Source organism: Pteropus vampyrus, unplaced genomic scaffold, assembly GCF_000151845.1.
Source record: "Pteropus vampyrus isolate Shadow unplaced genomic scaffold, Pvam_2.0 Scaffold275, whole genome shotgun sequence".
Taxonomy (NCBI): domain Eukaryota; kingdom Metazoa; phylum Chordata; class Mammalia; order Chiroptera; family Pteropodidae; genus Pteropus; species Pteropus vampyrus.
Genome location: NW_011889056.1, coordinates 366,265 through 374,321, shown reverse-complemented (window position 1 = coordinate 374,321; position 8,057 = coordinate 366,265).

Genomic DNA, 8,057 nt, shown 5'->3' with positions numbered 1-8,057 from the left:
CCAGGCTGTTCCCCCTCCCCCTCCTTCGTCCCTCCCTACCGCCCTCCCCGTCACTCCGCCCACCTCCTCCCGCCCTCCTCCCGAGGAGGAGACGCCGCTCCTGCGGGAGGCAGGATGGCTGCTACCTGGGGCGCCAGCCAGCATCCCCTGCCCAGGGGCCGAACCGCCCCTGACCCCAGGCTCACCCGGGCCCACCCCGGCCCAGATCGCCCCTCCCGACCTGCCCTTTCCGGTTCTAGGAGAGCCGCTTCCCTGGCTGCCTTCCAGCCATCCTCGGGCCCCTCTCTCCTCCCCCGTCCTCACTGCCTGTCCCATCTCCGACCCGTCTTTGACTTCCAGCTGGGAGCTGGGCCGGCGTCGGGCACCCGAAGGGGTGCAGGGTGCTTTGCGCCCCCAAAGGCCTGGGTCAAGCTGGCCAGCGAGGGAAAGGCTGAGGGTGGGGATGTCCGCTTCCAGGTGTGCTGTTGGATTTTGCCACAGGTACTAACCACCCCGCCTCCTGCCGTTCCGCCCTCCCCAAGGGGTGCAGCCCTGGAAGCTGGAAATCAAGGCCCCAACTCTTGGGGTGGCGAGGCTCTATGAATCTTCTAAGGGGATCAAGGGGGAGACTGCCTGGATGAGGAGCAAGGCTACTTTCTGTCACCAAGATGGGGGATTGTAGGGACCCTTGCCACCCCCACCCCCGCCATACCTGCTGCAGGCTCAGGCAGGAATTGAGTAAGGCTGCCCCCTGGTGCCTAGTGGGTGCACAGACCCTTCCCCAGAGGCCTCGGCTGGGAGGTCTCAGTTCCCTACTCTTGCCACTCCTCTCCCCGGGGACTTCCAGGCCTCCCCAGCAAGAGCAAGGTTGTTCAGCTGCTTCTCCACTGGCAGCTGAGCAGCCTGTTTGGAATTTTCCAGGGCCGAGAGCAGCCACGGGGTAGGGAAGGAAGGGATCATCATCCTGGTCAGGTATGTGAAGTGTCCACTCCCCGCCCCCGAGTCCCAGGCTCTCTGATTGCCGTGCTTCAGTCCCCAGATGGCTCATCTCGTTAAGCTAAACCCTCAGCCATGCGGCGGCTTTAGGAAGAAAAGCAGTTCCGGCCGGAGCCAGATTGAGCCTGCTAGGTGAGGGAGGGGCAGCATCTCCACCCAGGCTGGTGGGAGGAGCCTCAAGAGGCGTGAGCGGGAGATGCGCAGGGACCTGGGGGTGGGGGTTGGGGACCCTCGGGGTGGCAAGGTCGCGCTGCTCATCAGAAGACCCTAACTTGAGTCTTCTCTGGCCCAGTCGAGGGCTAACGCTGGTCTGGAGACAAAAGGGTCGACAGAGAAGTACGTAGCCCATAGATGGCCTGGAGGAGCAGGGCCCCTGGGCCAGCTGGATGAGGGTTGCTTCGATGGAGAGGTGGGAGCAGAGGCCAGACAGCGCAGGGGGAAGTGAGGACGTGTCTCCGTGCAGGCAACTCTTTCATGAACTGAAGACCATGCTTGTCCAAAGAGCACGGTGGGGAGGGAAAGCAGTGGCTGGAGAAGGACGTGGGTGAGCCGATGGTGTTTTGGAGAAGTGGCCAAGGCTTCTGGGAAGGCAGGGGGTAAGAGCAAGGCTGAACGAAGGGTGGGGGGTGGGGGCCGTCCCCCACTCTACTGGGAAGTGAGGCAGCGTCAAGGCTGTGGCAGGGATGTGAGGGAAGCTGCCACCTGGGGCTGCCCTTGCCTCTGTGGGGTAGAAGCTGCTGCGAGAGGGGGTGGGGCTGGAGAGGGGCAACGGGCCCCCAGACCAGACTCGACAGGACCACACCCTCCCACTCGTAGTCTTCAAGCAGGCGATGACACCACCCCGGGGCCCTCCTGGATCCCACGGTGGCCTCATCCTTGAGGCCCAGACACTGCTTGCTTCTCTCAGCAGCCCGTCCTCATCTGCTCTTCTTTGGGCTTTTCTCCAAACCAGAGATCAAGTTCAATTCCTCTCCAAGGCTGCAAGATTGGGCACCAGCTGGCCCACAGACTCCCCTGCACTGAAGAGCGTCACCTCCCGTATTGCCCTCCCTGCCCTTGGCCCATGCCGAGACCCACTGCCTGGGGTGCCTCTTTGCTGACCTCCCTCTGATCCTGTAGGATTCAACTCAGCTGCCACCTGTCCCAGGAGGCTACAGAAACGGGTATGAGAGCCCTCTGACCCAAGCCTGAACCCGCGCCCGCCGCCTCCCTCGCTCGCCCAGCCAGGGTAGCTGGGCTATGCGGTTCACGAAGTTCACGAACTTGTCCTTGCCTTTGGCCACATGAAGTTCATGAACTTGTCCTTGCCTTTGGCCACATGATTGAGTGGGAGTTTCCTAAAGTGGGACCTGGAGGCAGAAAGCTTGTCTCTGATATGCGCCCCCCCCCCCCGCAGGCTGTGAAAGCCTCCCAGCTGATAGGGACAACTACTGATAGGGACAGTTCCGATGCTCCTGGGGCAACACAGATGGGGTGCTGGGCAGAGGAGCAAACGCAGAAGCATTTCCAGCCCTCGAGTTCTCAGGGTGTTCTCAGGGCTTTGCGAAGGTGTATCTTGCCATCCCCCCATGGGGGGGGCGGGGAGCAGCTACCGGGGAGAAGGGATGGGGTAGATGCCTCAGGACCCCAGCTGAGGGCCAGGAGGCTGTCGGTCCCTGCCAGCCCCTTCTAAGCCTCCACCTGCCCTTCTGGGTCCTTGTGTTCACCGCCCTGCGAGGCTGGCTCTGGAGCAGGGGCAGGAGGGGTTGGGTGGCCCTACTGCAGCTTCTGGGTGAGGAGCAAAGTGTTCCCCAGGCAGCAGCCATGGTGGGCGGCCGCTCAGAGGCCAGTTAGGCGGTAGGGGATGTTTGGAGTGAGAGCGAGGAGGAGGGGAGGAAGGGCTGCTGGAAGGATGGCTCCCTTGTCCAGGGAGGTCTGGGAATTAGACCCAGTGCCTACAGCGACTGGGGCTGCGGGCCCCACCGGCTGGAACTTGGAGTGGACTGGGCAGGAGGGTGCCCCTCCCTGGGGCGACCAGTTAACCCGGAGGACCTCGGCAGCTGGAGGGGGGTGGGGGGCGCCTCCTCTGCTGGAGGCTGCGGGCACAAGGAGCTTTGGAATTAGAATTAGCTGGGAACAAAGGGAAGGCCGCGGTCCACCTTGAAGGCCTTTGTGCTTGCAACAGCTGGGGAGGGCAGGATGGCGCCAGGCCGCCCACCCGGGGCTGGGGTCTGGGGGCTACGAGGGGCAAACTGACTCCCCCCACTCTTGCATAGCACTCCTTACCCACCAGCTGTGCTTATCCACACAGACCTCTGAAAGGATTTTGAAATTCGTTTTATGTTTTAAATAAACTTACACAAAATTTCTGAAGCGTTTTATGTACAGACACACTGCAGAGATAGCGCCGAGAGTTCCCACGCGTCCACACCTAACATTCTACATTGGTGTGGCCCATTCGTCGCAGTCCTAAACTAATATTGGACATTGTCATTAACTCGTCTGTAGTCGTATTCAGAGTTCCTTGGCTTTCCCCTCAGGTCCTTTTTTTTTTTTTTGCCCCAGGATCCTACACTGCATCTTGGCTGTGACTGTCCCCTGAGACAGGGGACTGCTCCTCGGGATTTGTCTGCTGTTTCTGTCCTGAGTGGAGGGGTGAGGAATACTGAGAGGAGGACCACGGGGGTGAAGCACCCTTCCCATCACACCCTAGCAGGGCGCCATGCATTCAACATCACAACCTCGGTCACCTAGCTGAGGTCGTTTGCTCATCAGGTGTCTCCGCTTTCAATGTAATTTCCCCCTTTGCATCCTGTCTTCTTCTTTGGACCAAAGTCACTGTGCGCAGCCCACACTCGAGGACGGGGTTAGGCTCACCCTCGAGGGTTGAGCGAGTATCTGCATAAATTATTTGGAATTGTCTGATAACTGGATATACATTTTATACTTTTGGTTATAAGCCGATACTGTCTATTTACTTTGTTGCTCAAATTGTTCCAGCATTGGCCTTTAGGAGCTCTTTTAGTCGGGTCCTCTGTCCCTTTGTCACACCCCCATCACTGTGCGCGGAGGGAGGGGAGCGCACACTCCCTTCCTTTCCGGCACTATGCGGCGCATCAGGCTCATCTTGTCTATTTCCTGCCCCAGCCCTAGAGTCAGCCATTTCTCCAGAGACCAGTATTGGAGAAAAATATCAGAAACCAAGGTCTAGTGCATTCATTGTTGCTGGGGTATCATTGCTTGTAGGCCCATCCAGCTGACGGAGCAAGGGAGTTTATGTGTATACTAACCTATGTATATGTACACATCTGTAAACACTCATATACACGTGTATGTAATCCGTAGATACAGATGCACGTATCCTTATCTACATAGTAAGGTAAACAGGTTCATAGTGATGTCTCCAACTCTGATCCATCCCCACATGGATCATTCTAGTACCTCCCCTTGCTCGTCTGTCTCTTCCCACTTCCACAGTGAGAAACCTGGCTCCCTTCATCTGCCTTCCACTTACTTAATTGTCTCATTTCAGTGCACACGTAGAGTGGCTTCGGAATTATTGTCCTTTTACCCCCTTGGGGAACAACGTTGTCAACTAGAGCGTAGTGCTCACATGCGATTCCTTTTGCCTTTGGTCATCACTGACTCCGCTCACTTCCAAAGGGAAAGCACCTTTCTCTAGGCCCCCCTCAGTGAGGCGCTCTTGTATATGTGTAATACACATAGATTCTTTGGTCACGGTCCGCATTCCTTCCTCGGATCCCCCAACCTCCTGAAATATTATTTTTTTAATTTTCCATATGTTAAGATTCACTCTTTCTGCTATACAGTTCTCTGGGTTTTGCCATATGCGGAGTGCCACGGGGCCACCATTACAGCATCATACAGAGTAGTTTCACGTCCCTAAACACCCCTGGGTTTCCCTTAGTCAAACGCTACTCCCCCCACCCCCACCCCGCAAACCCATGGCAACCACTGATCTATTACTGTCTCTATAGATTTGCTTTTTTCTGGAATGTTATATAAATGGAATCATACAGTACGTAGCCTTTTCCAGATTGGTTTCTTTCACTTAGCGAGATGTATTTAAAATTCACTCATTTCTTTTCATGATTTCATAGCTCTTTCCTCGTTATCACTGAATAGTATTCCGTTCTCTGGACGGACCACAGTTTATTTATGCATTTACCCACCAAAGGGCATTCTAGTTGCTTCTACCTTTTGCCAATTGTGAATAGAGCTGCGGTAAACATCTGAGTACAGGTTTTTGTGTGGACAAAATTGTCAAACCCTTTGGGTAAATACCAAGGAGTGCAACTGCTGGATTGTATTAAGACTACGTTTACTTTTGTAAGAAACCACCAGACTGTCCACAGCGGCTGCACCATTTTGCATTCCCACCAGCGATGAATGAGAATCCCTGTGACTCCGCATCCTCGCCAGCATTTAGCGTTGTTAGTATTTGGGTTTTGGCCTTTCTCATAGGAACATAGTGGTATCTTGTGTTTTGTTCTACAATTCCCTAATGACATATGACCTGGAGCATCTTTCCATATGCTTATTTGCCCTCCGTATTTCTTCTCTGGTGAAGGATCTGTTCAGATCTTTTGCCCATTTTTTAATCGAGTTGTTTGTTTTCTTATTGTTGAGTTTTTAGAGTTCCACGTCTATGTCAGATAACAGTCCTTTATCAGATACATTTTTTTAAAATTCCCCCCTACCTCTTCCACCCCTGACCTACGAATATTGCCATCTCCCCTTAAGAACTGGATCTCTGAAAGCGGGGCGTCTCCTCCCACGCACTCGTGGCGCACACCCGGGGGGCCCGGCGCACCCCAGGACCTTCTGCATGTAAAGCAGACGTGTGAACCACAACTCTGTGGAACCAGCCCCTGATACATTTTCTTTTTTGTAAAGATTTTCCCCCAGCCTGTGGCTCGTCTTGTCTTTTTCCTAACAATGTTCTTTGCAGGCCAAACATTTACAATTTTGATACAGTCCAATTTATCATTTTTTTCCGTATTGTATCTAAAACCGTATTTTCTCCTGTGTTTTCTTCTAGAACTTTGGCATTTTACATTCAGGTCTATGATCCACTTTGAGTTAATTTTTCCTGTACGGGATCTCCTGACATGATTTTGGAAAGCCCTTTATCCACCACCACCCAGCCCATGTGTTTTGACATCCGCATCTACAGCATTTCAACAATTATTTAAATAGCTGTGAAAGGTGTAATTCTAGTGTATTATACTGACTCAAAACAAAACCTGTGCCATCACTTTTTACCTGAGGCCAGTGGCTTCGAAATCATCTGGTGAACTGACACCTGTGTTTATCATAAACTGCGCATGCTGACTTTTCTTTCCCAGGCTCGCCTTGGAAGTGGGCCCTTTTATTACTGTCTCCTCTGCTTTTCATCTGCTGCCCTTCAGAGAGGTCTCCGTGTGCCATCTCTCTCCACATGGGCAGTCTTGTTACTGCTCCTCCGAAACACAAATGTATGGATGTTACATTTCTTGTTATAACATGTGACCATCGTGTTTCTTCTGGCATAATCATCCAATACGAAAGTAAGATGGGGTCCAGTCTGAGTCAAATAGGACTTACTGCCAGTGTGAGCTGGAGCTCATTGTCAGTCACATTCCTTTTCTCTGTTTTTAGATGTAAGCTCGAGGAACCCCCTGTTCACAGAGATGAGCAGTTGGGAGAGGGGCCCATGCTGCTGAGCTCCGGGGCCCCTGGAGCCTTCTTGAGTGAACTAGGAGGGGCAATTGGGAAAGGACAGGGGGATGGGAACTGGAGGGGGCCTTCTCAGACTTATTGACTTTTGGACAGAGTACATGTGGGAGTCGAGGTTCAGAAAGATAATTTTAAAAATACCTCTGCCTGAGATGTGGACCCTTTTAAAGACTCTCACACCAGGACCCTGCGAAGATGGATTCAGCAGGTCATTCCTGGACCCTGCAACTCCATTGAGCTCCTGTGACTCTGGCCCGTGTGGATGTGTTCCTGTCAACAGCTAGGACACCCGTCCCCCATCACCGATGAAGCCTGGACTCCCCTGGGAGGAATAGCAGAACGAATGGGAGTGAGTGGGAGGAATCCACTAATTGGTGGACGAGGGATTGAATCGGTCACCCGGCACTTATTTCCTGAGCAGTTCTCCTGGGCTAGGTCTGCAGAGACACTTTTTGGGAACGGGTGCTCTGGCGGAGGAAGGACACAGAAGGTGATTTTGCAGTGCTGGATGTTCTGAAAACAGAGGGAAGTGGGGACAGGGGGGAGGCCTGTGTGAAGAAGTAACATTTGAGCTGAGACCTGATGGAGTGAGGGAGCAAGCGAAGCAGATATCTGGGGGAAGAGCATTCTAGGCAGAGATGCAGCGAGTGCAAAGGCCCCGGGGCAGGTGCACGTTTGCCTGTTTGAGGGTCACGTGTGGGACGCACCCCATGCATGGTGTATTTGAGGGCCAGTTAGGAAGCCTGTGTGGCTGGAGTTGGCTGGAGCTGCTTGAGCAGCGGGGAGAGTGGGTGGAGAGGGGTCAGAGCAGTGGTGGGGAAGGGCGACCATAAGACTCATGCTTTGGAATGTCATTGAAAGCCATGGGACGGTTTGTAGCCCAGGGTGACATGATCTCAATAATTGGAATGCTCTGGCTTCTGGGTGGGGAAGACTGGGGGTAGGAGAGGTTAAGGGTGGGTTCAAAAGGCGGAGGGAGCCCAGTGAGAAGGCCGTGGCTGTCATCCAACTGAGTGCTGATGGGGGCTCAGGCCAGCGTGGCGGAAGCGGCAAGGCTGGGCTAAGAAAGGAGGCTATTTTAGACCAAATGGTCTGGACCGAGCTGAGAGCCCAAGGCATGCAGAGAGCCATGTCAACATGTGAACGAACAGAACTCTGGACAGAGGACATCGGTAGTGCAAAGGCCCTGGGGCCAGCCCAGCCAGGCCACCAGAGGGCTGGAGACAGCAGAAATGGTCATGAATGACCGAGGAGGGCGGCAGAGGCCGGCGCCGGCTGATTGCCTTACAAGGCGCCTTGCAGCGCTGTGGCCACCGCGTGCTCGGCCGCCAGCATTCGGCGGGAGCGCGCGCGGAGTGGGCGGG